Here is a 13,176-nt window from a genome sequence, read left to right on the forward strand (position 1 = left end):
GAGGTGGAGAGTTGCCAGGACTCATCTAGCAAGTTTGTAATTTCATATTACTGGTAAGTAGAGACATATTCTTGCAGATTCAGGATTTTTTTTTTCCTGGCACCATAGAATAAAATGACCATTAGGCACAAATTCTGGATCCAAAATGTGAGGAATAAATTTAGTGTGGATATGATATATAACAAAGCATTGGAGAGAGAATTGGGCCTCCAAAGAAACCAAAGTGGTCACATAAATCTTCGTTGTTAGTAGAGCCAATTTAGGAGGTGGGACATAAGGAAGAAACTGGTTGTGCTCAAAGAACAAGACCAAAATGGGCGTCAGTGGCTAAGCCAGAGTAGATTTAGGGCCCTGGAAGTAAAGCATATCTGACTCATTTTCTTCAGGTAAATCCCTCACAAGAAAAGTCCCAGGATCAGGAATGGATAAGTTTATGATCCCTATTCAAAAGCCCCCCTCATGTTCAGTCCCACATTGAAGCTGGACTTTGATTAACTTTCAATGAATAATTATCTGTTATGAACGAGATCTCTATAGTTACTTAGGCATTAATATCCAGATCCCATTAAGCATCAAATATTTTTAAATAATTCCAAGTATCCCATGAAAAGGCTCATTATAGAAATCACATACAGTGAGTTTAATGATTCTTCCTTTGTTTCTGCAATGTCAACTGACTTTTTTCTATGTCTACCTTTCTGTGAGGGGTCCAGTCAATAAAGCACCTCATAAGGTATTTCTTCTTATATCAAAGTCTACAGGAGTTTTGAGGAAAAGACATGCAAACCAATAATTTCAACACAGTATGATGTTTATGTAAACAGTGGAATGCATGTCTTCATGCAATAAGAAAACCTTAATAATGCTCAAAATATCTACTATCATTGAGTGTTTACTGTATGCCAGGTGTTTTTCATATACTGCCTCACTGAATTTGCTTGTACTATGAAATAGGTACTAACAATTCTACTTCAGATTTGAAGAAAGTCGAATTTATAGCAATTAAATAAGTTGCCAAGGTTCTTATGGATAATAGATAATGGAACCAGAAAATTAGATTCCATGCAGACATTTGGATGTGGTAATGGAGTTTAGGAGAAAAATTTGTTAGATATATGGAAGTCATTTATGCATGCATAAAATGGGCAATTCAAAGAAAGGATAAGAGCCAGAAGAGCTCCAGGATGATGACAGGATAATATAGCCCTGAACTTGAATAGACATATAATACATATTTTATATGTATATATGCCTAAAATACAGTATACTGTTTATTTGCTCTTTAAATAAGAGAGCTTTTTGCTTTTGCGAAGTATATGGAGAATATCAGAGAGGGGCTTGCTTATATTTATAGTCCTGACCTTTCTATTAACACTTGTGAGTAACATTTAGCATTCTTTGTTACAGAGCTCCTTCCTTTTCTATTGGCTTAACATCTGTAATTCTTTATTTGAAAATAGCAAAAATCTTGTTTGTTTTTTTTCTTCTTTATTAGAGCTTTATAGCTATACATGGTATTTGGACTCATCCCCCAAAACTCAAAAAAATGCATGGAATTCAATTTCAGTTCGTTTCCCCCTTTTCCCTTCCATCCTCCCTCTCCTTTCCTGTTCTCCTTTCTCTATTAGATTTCCTTTGTCTCATCTATTTATTAATTTTTGATCGATTACTTTTATTTATACATAAAGGTGACATTCAATGTGATGAATTTATATATGCACATAACATTTTTTTTTTAAATTCTTTCTACGTTGCTTCTCCTTTCCTATCTCTTCATTCTGCCTCTTGATCTCTTCTTATACACTATGGATATTCACTTTATCTTTTTAAAATTTTAGTTGTTATTTTTAGCTATACATGACAGTATGGTGTATTTGGACATATTATACATACATGGAATGCAACCCATTGCAATTTTGATCCCATTCTTGTGGTTGAACATGATGGAGTCACTAGTCATGCATGCATATATGAGCATAGGAAAGTTATATCCAATTCATCCTACCGTCTTTCCTATTTCTTTCATTCCTCTTTGTCTAATCCAAAGTACTTCTATTATTCCCCTCCGTCCCCTCCCTTGTTATGGGTTAGCATCCACATATCAGAGAGAACTCTTTATCTTTATGATATTCTATCCTTCCCTCCTCCTTTCCTTTATTTTACTCTAGATTCCACATATGAGAGAAAACATTTAACCTTTGAGTTTCTGAGTTTGGTTTATTTCATTTATCATGATGTTCTCCATTTCCATCCATTAACTGGCAAAGACCATAATTTCATTCTTCTTTATGGCTCAGTAGAAGTGTGTGTGTGTGTGTGTGTGTGTGTGTGTGTGTGTGAGAGAGAGAGAGAGAGAGAGAGAGAGAATCACAATCTCTTAATCCATTTATCTATCGATGGGCAACTGGGTTGATTCCATAATTTAGTTAGTTATTGTGAATTGTGCTGCTGTAAACACTGAAGTGGCTGTATTACTACAGTCTGCTAATTTTAGTACTTTTGGGGAAATATCAAGGAATGGGATAACTGGGTCATAAGATCATTCCATTACTAGTGTTTTTGAGAAATCTCCATACTGGTTTCCAGAGTGGTTGTACTAGTCTGCAGTCCTATCAACAAGTGTACCTTTTCTTCCACAATCTCACCAGCTTTTATTATGGTTTGTGTTCTTGATCATTGTCATTCTGACTGGAGTGAGATGAAATCTTAGTGGAGTTTTGATTTGCATTTCCTGATTGCTAAAGATGTTTAAAATTTTTTCATTCATTTGTTGGTCATTTATGTTTCTTCTTTTGAGAAGTTTCTGTTTAATTCTTTTTCCCATTTATTGATTGGAGCATTTGTGGTTTTGGTGTTAAGTTTTTTGAGTTCTTTTATATTCTGGATATTAATCCCACAATAATTGAGCTCTATATATCAGAATATTTTCTAGGATATAGAAGCCACTCTAAGTATTCCAAGCAGAAATGTCCTTATATGTAGAATTAGATGCGTACACAATTGATGCAATGTCTCAAGCAATGAAGATCACGGAAGTCATTGCTAGAAGTGAATGATTTATAGAAGCTCACCTGGGAACTGTTGCAAATAGAAACACAGTGGGGAAACTTGGAAACAGCTGCAGAACTCAGCTGTTTTGCTGTATGATGATTTCCAGGAGTTCACCTAAAAGCCACTGTAAACTTCTGCCTGTGTACCTGTTCACAACTGCCCTAGAAAATGTAAGCCCTCTTTGTGAGACAAAAGCAGAAAAGCATTCCAGAAATTCCAAGATTCTCTCCTTTCAAGTAGAGGAGAATGTAGAAAGGGTTAAACATAAATGCCAAATGGATACCAGACAATCCTATACCCAAACTGATCAGTTTTGTATTATAATCTAGGTAACTATATATGAATCAAATCTTTTTTACCCAGCAAATGTTAAAACATGGACACAGTCATGGAGGCAGAGTAGACCAGTTATACTAATTTTGTGATATACACACTGAATCTTTAATTGGTATTGGAGATTTATAATAAATAAAGTATCAATAAAATATTTTTACAATAGTGCAAAGACATTTCTATTCTGTCATCAGTGTGTAGTGGAGTTTTTCCATGTGATACTGCAATTAACTGAATATAGACAAAAATATGAAAATCCAACTGTTTTCTCTTAAGCAAGGTATTAAGGAGACTTGTAAACTATAAAGCATTGTCACTTGTCAGTGACAAGCTTTTTCAATATATTTCAAATTATTCAGAATTTTTCTATCTGGATAGACAGAACTCACAAAAGCTTTTGAAGGTCTTAGTAATTTTAAGAATGTGAAGGTTCTCAATCATTCTTTTCAATGAATGTAGACAAGAAAGAATTCTCCCGTTGTGGACAAAATAATTTCTGAATTTTGTGCTTTAATTAGTTTAATGTCATTTCATTATAATGGCAGAGAGAGAATTTAATTCTTGAATTTTAGAAGAATAATTCTTTCATCTTTTCCTTTAAAAATATTAGGTAATAATACTCTAATAATCACAAGATGCTTATAGTATAGAACTAAAGGAATAGTACACTAAATATTAAACTCTATGATCAAGAAATAAAAACAAGAATTGTTTAATAAGAAGTGAATTAAGTGTCCCTTTGAATTCTACGACAACCAAGAGTTTCCTCTCCTCAAAATTGTTTCCCATGATACTCTTCCAACAGCTCTTTATTTCTTAGAGCATCTTTAATGCCTTTCTTTGATTCTCCACTTGCCATTCTTGTGTCAGGGAATCCATCAAACTTTTCTTAGGTGTGTGGTGGTATGGGCTGGGGTGGAAGGCAGATCTCAGCAGTACTTGTTGACTGTAAATGCTGGATCGACTTTCCTTTCCCTAAACCCCAGGAGTCAATTCAGGACACTGGTTATACTGGGAGAAGAGCCAGCTACTAAGACTGGTCTTTGTCTAGAAATTCTAACGAAAACTTATCTTTCTTTCTTCAAAAAGTCAACATAGCAGATCCGGTTTAATTTTCAATAATCTATTTTACTGCTTCCTTAAAGATTAGGAATAAAAATATCATCTTTCTTCTAATCTCAAAGTGCATGAAAAAAGGCAAATACCTTTCCAAGTATGGCTGTGTTACTCTGGTATGGATCTTTTACATTGTACTAACATTCAAGTAGTCTTTCTTCTAGAAGCCATACATTTTAAAGCCAACTCACTTTCACTAAGAATAATAACATAAATAAATTACTACATTCTTTTGTAGTAACCGTAGTTTTACAAAGACTTAATGTTTCTTTGAAGTGTGATTGTAAAACTTCTTTCTTTATATTTATTTAAACTAATCCTCCACAATCTGTGGTTAGAGAAAGTTCCAGCTGTACTAGGGGTGAGAAATAGTCTTACTATCTAACCCTTATTTTAAGGGCATTTTGCCAACAATTACTCTCTCAGATCCCTGACCTCATTTGCTTCTGTCTCTGCTTTCCTACAACGAATTGGACTGGATCTAACAACATGCTGTATTTCAGAACATCTATTGGGAAATCATCGAAACAATAAAAAACACCTTATTCGATGCAAAGCTCCAGATTTTATTGATAATGGGATTTCTTTTCCTCAAAGCTTTCATCTTTCATATTCTTTCAAAATATTTCTTAAGATCCATTGTATTATTTCAGTTCTCCAAAATAATTACTGAAAAAATATTACCATATTTGTGATCTCTATTGTTTTTTATTCAGTGCTTACTTTGACTTCATCGTACATGTAAAATAACCTGTTGCATGATATTTTTGCCTGTAGGATGTTTTTCTATCATCATAAATATTTTTCCTTCAGGTTTTCATTACCAGTTTTATCCATACATTTATTGAACATGTTGTAATTGTAAAGTAAAGAATTGTACAACATGGCTTTCATCCATTTTGTGGATGAATGATAAATTTAAGAATCTGATAGAAGCCATGTACTATTCCTTCCACACAGATGTGCATACACACAGATGTACATGAGCCCGGGATATGAACATCTGCCCTTTATGATGTCACCTTCAACTATTCAGAGTGAAAAAGACCAATCCAAGTTTATAAGGGGAGTTTTAATGATAATGTAAGCACCTCCAAGTGATAAAGAAACTTTGGAATTTAACAAGGACAAATAAAATAGTTAACTAAACCCCAATATCTGTCTCATTTATTTGTGAAATTATGTATGAAATAAGCTAATTTAATATCTAAAGCACTAAGCACCTGCTGAGGTGAAAAGTCCTGCACTATGTATGTAATGATATAAACATATGTTTTAAGGAAGTTCATTTTCTTGAACTAATTGGGCATGTATTGAAGTCTTAAAAACAGTACAAAACAATAGAGATTTGAGGGTCAAAATGAGTTTTATAGTCACCAAAGTACAATAGGAGGTCATAGGAAAAAGAGAGGTCAACTGGAGTTGGGAATTTTAAAAGTACTATATTCCTCAGAAAAGATTTTCTAAAATTGCCTACTAATTGAGTGAAATACATCTTTGCTATTTGAACTCTATTCATGGACCAGGGAGCCAAGACAAGTTTTCAAGCCAAAGATAATAATAATTAGACTTTGACTTTTAGGATTTAAATTGAGCAACTGTTTGGAAATGCCAGACAGAATACCAGTGAAGAGTGACAAAAATTCCTAGGTGAAAGATATAAAGGCCTAGAATATATAATAAAATGAAAAAGAGACATATGCCTTCAAAACATATATAGTAGGACTTGAATGCAAAGACAAAATTAGGTAAATTATAAAAATGATTCTAGCGTATTGAAATTACCCATTTTTGAAAAACATTCCAACAGACTGTCAAACTGAAGAACATAAGAAGGAAAATATGACAAGATAAATAAACAGGTTGACCCCTAAGAGACAGCTGATTCAGCTAGGACAGATATTCTCAGCAAGTATGAATTTCAGGGAATCTGGTTGTGCTCAAAGAACAAGACCAAAATGGGAATTCTTATCTATAAACATTTTTTTCACAAATATTTATTGATCATGTACTTTGTTATAAACAAATTCTAGGCATGCAGAATATAATGGTGAACAAATTGCAGCCCCTGCATTTAAGGAGTGTGTGTGTGTGTGTGTGTGTGTGTGTGTGTCTAAGTGAAAAAATACAATGACTTATCCTTAACTCCTAGAATGGAGTAAATATAGGGTTTCATAAGGATGTAGGAAAAGACTCCTGAGCCAACTACAGATGGATGAAGAACAGTGTCAGAGTGATCTTTCACAAAGACATAACAGCTAAGCTGAGACCTAAAGATGAAGAGTTGGAAAGAGAAAGACAATGGAGCAGAGAAAGTATTGTATTTCTTAATGGACCTTAATATACAATGCAAACTAGAAACTAAATCCCCTCAGTACTTTATGTGACTACCCCTAGTGAATTACCCCTAGTGAATCAAAATTTGAGGTATTTACAAAGAAGCTAGAGTGTATTTGATTGCATTAACTCTTAGTATCATAGATCTCTTTCAAAGTCTATAAGGATCTTAATTTTTTCCAAAGATTCTTCCTCCAACTCTGTTTTATTTACAGAAAAAAAGATAAAAGAACATATTCTAATATTCTCTTGCTTGAATTTAGGCAAAGAATAACATAAAGAAACATGGCTGATTTTCCTCCTATATGCTAGCAAAATTCATTCAAATTGCATTAGTTCAGCAAAACACTTCCCTTCAATTGTGATCCTCATGAGAACACATAGTCATCTTTTCAGAACTTAATGGTTATCAATGACAAACAGCTAGAGCTGAGGAAATGTGTGATACCAGTATATAAAATCATGTAAACACACATGGTGTTTCATACATTCAGTTTGATACATATCAGCAATGTAACTCCAATTAGTCCTATTGTGGAGCTTGTTGGAAAGGTATTAGATTATAGCTTGCCATTTTGTTCTTTTCAATACTAGAAAAGGCACCGAAAACACACACTGGAGAAAAGGCAACCTCTTCAACAAATGGTGCTGGGAACACTGGAAATCCATATGTAATAGGATGAAACTTAACCCCTAACTCTCACTCCACACAAAAATCAACTCTAAGTAGATCAAAGACCTAGGTATAAGGCCAGAAGCCCTACACCTAATGGAAGAAAAAGTAGGCCCAGGTCCACAATATGTTGGCACAGGTACTGACTTTGTGAACAAGATTCTGAAAGCATAAGAAGTAAATTTAAAAATCAATAAATAGGATGGCATCAAACTAAAAAGCTTCTTCTCAGCAAAGGAAACAATCAAGAGACTAAAGAGAACCCATAGAATGAGAGAAAATCTTTGTCACTTGCACCTCAGAAAGGGCGTTCATTTCCAGGGTATTCAAAGAACTCAAAAAAGTTTAACACCAAAAACCCCCAAATAACCCAACCAATTAAATGATCAAAGGAACTGAACAGGCACTTCACAGAAGAAGAAATATAAATGGTCAACAAATATATGAATAAATGTTCGATATCTTTAGCAATTAGAGAAATGAAAATCAAAACTACACTAAGATTTCATCTCGATATAGTCAGAATGGCAATTATCAAGAGTACAAGTAATACAAATGTTGGTGAGAGCATGGGGAAAAGGGAATGCTCTTACATTGTTGGTGGGACTGCAAATTGGTGCAACCCTTCTGGAAAGCAGTATGGAAATTCCTCAAAAAATTCGGGATGAAACCATCATGTGACCCAGTTATTCCACTCCTCAGTGTATATCCAAAGGATTTTAAATAAGCATACTGCAGTGATGCAACCACATCAAATTTTATAGCAGCACAATTCACAATAGCAAAGCTATGGAGCCAATCTAGATGCCCATCAACAGACGAATGGATAAAGAAATTGTGGTATATATACATAATAGGCTATTATTCAGCCACCAAAAAAGAATGACTTTATGACATTTGCAGGTAAATGGATGGATCTAGAAACTATTATGCTAAGTGAAATAAGACAATCCCCCAAAACCAAAGGTTAAAAGTTTTTGCTGATTTGTGGAAGCTAAACCACAATAAAGGCAAGAAGAGAAGTTCAGTAGATTACACAAAGGGGAAAGAAAAGACAGGAAGGGGGACAGGAATAGGAAAGATAGTAGAATAAATTTAATATAATTTTCCTATACACACATATGAAAATACCTGAGTGAATCCCACGATTGTGCCCACCCACAAGAATGGGGTCCTAATTAAAATAAGATATGTCCCATGCTTGTATAATTTTATCAAAATGGATTCTACTGTCAGATTTAACAAAGAAGAACAATAAAAAATATTTGTTCACTATTTCTGCTAGGCATATACATACTAATAAGCAAATAGAGATTCCTAAAAAAATTGCAAATGATTTTAACAAATCAAAGTATGATTTTGTTTTTCTTTTACCACCAGCCACAGATGTTCATGGTAGTTGTAAAAACTTGACTACATTTTTAAATAAAAATCTTGAATTGTAAAATCTATTTATAAACACATTCATATTGTTGAAACTACATCAAGTAGATTTTGCATTTTTAAAAAAGGTACCATTCATGAGTTATGAAAAGCCAGGGACTGGGTTTTGGATATCAATATCTGGAGGGTAATAGACCCAGGCCAAAGACCATAAAAAGCATTAATCTATGTTGATCACATTCATTATCTCATCATATGGTCAGAATAGCTTGTGTTGCATTGTTCAGAAGCACAGGAGTTAGAGCCTTTTACCATCTTAATCCTCTTTATCTGAACCAAACTTAATAATTGTGTCATATCTTTGATTTAATAGTTTTATATGGTTAAGCTATCTATCAATCTTAATGTTTCCTAAATCATTTTTAATCATCAAAGTTCCTTTGCTCAATATTTGCTTTTGTTAAAAGTTAAAGGTGATAACTCATATGAACTTGAATGCAATATTTGATTTTTAGGTTTGTCCTTCCAATGTAAAATGATGTCCAGATATTAAGAATTCGTGGTAATTTAATCAGAGGATGACTAATTCTGGCCATTGTTGAAGTTTTTATATATAAAAGGCAAATGTACCATTAACTCAAATACTGACCATTCAGAAACCTAGTTCTGTTTTTGAGGAGACTGTAAGTACAACTTCTGCTGTGCAAAATGATCTGAATTCTAGATTCATTTGTTTCTTTAACCCAACGATTGCAGGTTTAAAAGACTTTAATAGCTCTTGTATTCACCTATATAAATGTGTTTATCTGAATTATGGCTTATTTCTCTAGGATTTGATTTGCTTTGAAAGTACATGAAATTCTTGACTTTTGTTATGAATAACAAATTTTTTTCACTATTGTAACAAGTGTTAATGTTAAAGTCTTTTCTCTCATTCTCCCTTTTGAGAAGCTGGTCCTCTAGTGTTATATGAATTGACTTTATAAACATGCTATATCATATAATTTAATATCATTCAAATTAACTGTGGTTGACTTAAACTTCATAGCGTACTTCATAGTCTACATACACTTCTTCAAATTTAAAACTTCTCAAAACAGAAGTTTGTTTTGTTTTGTTTTGGTACCGGAGATTGAACTCAGTGGCATTCTACCACTGAGCCACATCCCCAGCCCTTTTTTTTGTATTTTATTTACAGACAGAGCCTCACTGAGTTGCTTAGTGCCTTACTGTTTTGAGGCTGGCTTTGAACTCTAGATCCTCCTGCCTCAGCCTCCCAAGCCCCTGGGATTACAAGCATGCACCACAATGCCCAGATAAAACAGAAGTTTGGAAAAATTTGTGTAAATCTTTCTGTGGCTGTGGCAAATAGTTCCTTATAGAAGGTGGCATATAGTCATCCTAAAGAAGCATTATAGTGGAGAAAAATATAATCTTTAAAAGAGATAACCTCATTTCAAATATAGGCATACTACTTTCTGCAGATTTATTGGGCAAGTTCTTTTCTGGCCTTGCTTTGCTTATCTGCAAAATAGGGAATACAATGCTACCTACTTAATAGGGTTGTTATAAAAATTAAGTGAGATGAAAGTAATAATAACTATATTTATCAAATACCTACTAGATGCCAAACATATTGAAAACTTTACATTCTTTGTATAATGAATGCTCATAACATCAAGAAATGCACTATTGTTACCTTAGATTATAGAAGTAGGAAACATTTTAGTGAAGATAACTCACTTATACATGTTACATGTTGAGTACACACTCCAGCATATGGAGAGTCCTCTATAGAAGTTAGTTATTACTCTTATTTTAAAACTTGGTGACAGGTACTTTGAGGCATTTATTCTGTCCCTGAACATTTCTGAGCCTGTGCTGCTGACTTGGATTTTTGGAGTGTCCTATAACTCAAACCATAGGTTAAATGTCTTTACTTTACAGTAATAAATTACTTGAGGAAGGCTATCGAGGGAATAAAACAGAGGGTTTCTGAAAAGTTGGATCAAACTTTCTGGTTTGAATGTGAAAACACTGCTGGTTGTATACTAGTGTGTCCCTTGCTAAAATTTCATTGTAAAGACAAGGTCTGGTTAAAAAATAATTAAGAGTTGCCAATAAATATAATTTCTATTACTAAGTTAGCCAGGAGGGTCAGATTTAGACCTTGAGAGTTTTATTCTGGCTTTTCTGTAAGTCAGGAACTATGCTAAGTGAACTATGACAAATGGTTTTATAGCCTTTGTTGAAATATTGTCAGCAACTGAGAAGTTATCCCTTTCCAAAGAACCTCACTTGAATACAGTGATACAAATTTTACAAATTCTTCACCAAAAGCAATTAAAATTTTTCTACATGTGACAGCTAAATATTGCTTCTAACATGCATTAGTTATTCAATAAATAATTATTGTGTGATTTACCTCACACATACACTAAAGGATTTGATTTAAAGCTATCTCCATAGTATCCTTTCAATTTTTTGAGAACAAATAGCAGTTCTCCCTTGGGGATTTTTCACAGTTTAGTATCTGGAGATTCTCAAATTTATAGAAGGAAGTTTAGATCTTCTGAGTCCAATGTCAAATATTTTCTGTATTGAGAAACAAGAGACAATTATCACAAGATCAAAAGGTAGAGTCCTACTGAAATGTTCCTTTGAAAAAAGAAAATTTGTAAACTAAAATTTTAATCAAAATGCAAAAACTATAAAATACACTTGTTCAATTCTAGTAATTTTGAGTGTATATGGAATTCCTAGTCATTATCCAAGAGTAGTTGCCTCAAGGACCACATGTTGACAGCCAAGGATGATAAGTTTTAAAACTGACAAGTCACTTTGAACTGTAGCCTACTCAGTTTTTGAGGGGTTAAATCTAGTAGGATCATCCATTGGGCTATTTTCAACTAAAAACATTTCCTTCATTTTAAAATAGGTCCATTTCGTTTCTGGCCTGTATTGCTTTCCAATTACAAAAAGCCTAACAATTTTGATACACAATTAAGTGGAAAGACCAATCATTTAAATAGTAAAACTAATTCAGTCTACTTGAAATTATTTGTCATCTAAGAAGTGGATTGCTATTTTTCTACAGCAAAACATGAAAGGTTAAATTAGAAAAGCCTCCTGAATTCTTTTAATATAGTGATACTGATTTTCCTTTTTGTTGTTAAATACTTGTGAAGGTATTGGATCATCCAACACATTGCTGATTTATAATTTTCATGGTCTACATAATTTTAATGAAATAAAATCTCCAAGAAAAAATTAAAACAGTAGGACTGTTTCTCTAGTTCAGAGGTAGAACACTGACCTAGCATGCATTAGGCCATGGGTTTGATTTCCTGCATTGCAAAACAAAACAACAACAACAACAAAAATTAAAAGAGCAATAGATTTCTTAAAATCGTATTCACACATTATTCTGTTTATGGGTGGCATTTTGAGGTGACGGCAGCTTTTAAATCCATATAATAACATTAAGTCAATAAATTGTTATGTAGTCACTATTATAAAGAATACTTTTTAATAATGTCATGGTAAGTTTGCGTGAATATTATATTGAGGTTAAATATAAGGACATCAAATGCCTATACAACTCTCACTCCCACACTGAGTTCTCAAATCAGTTGGCAAAAATCTTAAACATATGGCATAATAAGAATATGAACAGTTGGAGGTTTTGTTTTTGCCATCTAACTTCCTTCAAGAAAACTTGAAATTTAAATGAGAAGTGTTCTTAAACAAATGAAATTAGGGTGAAAACATTTTAAACATTAAGACGACTGTACTGACATCCACATGTCCCAGTTTATTGTCCAAGAGAATATAATCAACCTCAAACATTTCTCTACTTTTCATATTGGTAATATTGTCACAAAATATGAGTATTATGAAAGTATAATGGGATAACCATAGCACAGGCCATTCTTTTGTTTCTGGACAGTTCAAAATGTGGTCGCTTTTAGCAGTGGCAAGTTTGGTATCTGCATTTGGAACTACGCATGGTTTCTTAGGAAAAGTAGCACCTGAGAGCCCTGAAGCCCACATGAATATTGTAAGTTAACCAGAGGCGGGGTAGGGGGATGGCTATCTATAAAAGTTAAGAGATATTAATGTGATTTAGAATCACAGTGGGTTTAAATTTTTAAGTGAGCAGTTAAAATAATTAACATTATCTAGTCATTAGATGTATTTCCAAATCCAGCTAAAACTTTGGTCTTCCTCATCAGAATCAAATGATTTCCTACTGGGGATACCCAAGTGAAGAATATGAAGTT

The 13,176-nt window shown here is 33.4% G+C and overlaps 1 protein-coding gene across 1 annotated transcript in view; it reads left to right on the top strand.

Annotated features, from left to right (window-relative positions):
- The window catches only part of Lipf (lipase F, gastric type), a 37,548-nt gene that overhangs the window by 10,354 nt on the left and 14,018 nt on the right, over positions 1 to 13,176 (top strand). The gene's annotated exons all lie outside the window — the stretch shown is intronic.

This window comes from Marmota monax, unplaced genomic scaffold, assembly GCF_021218885.2.
Source record: "Marmota monax isolate L192 unplaced genomic scaffold, Marmota_monax_Labrador192_F-V1.1 WCK01_AAM20220418_F8-fsc00166, whole genome shotgun sequence".
Classification (NCBI taxonomy): Eukaryota; Metazoa; Chordata; class Mammalia; order Rodentia; family Sciuridae; genus Marmota; species Marmota monax.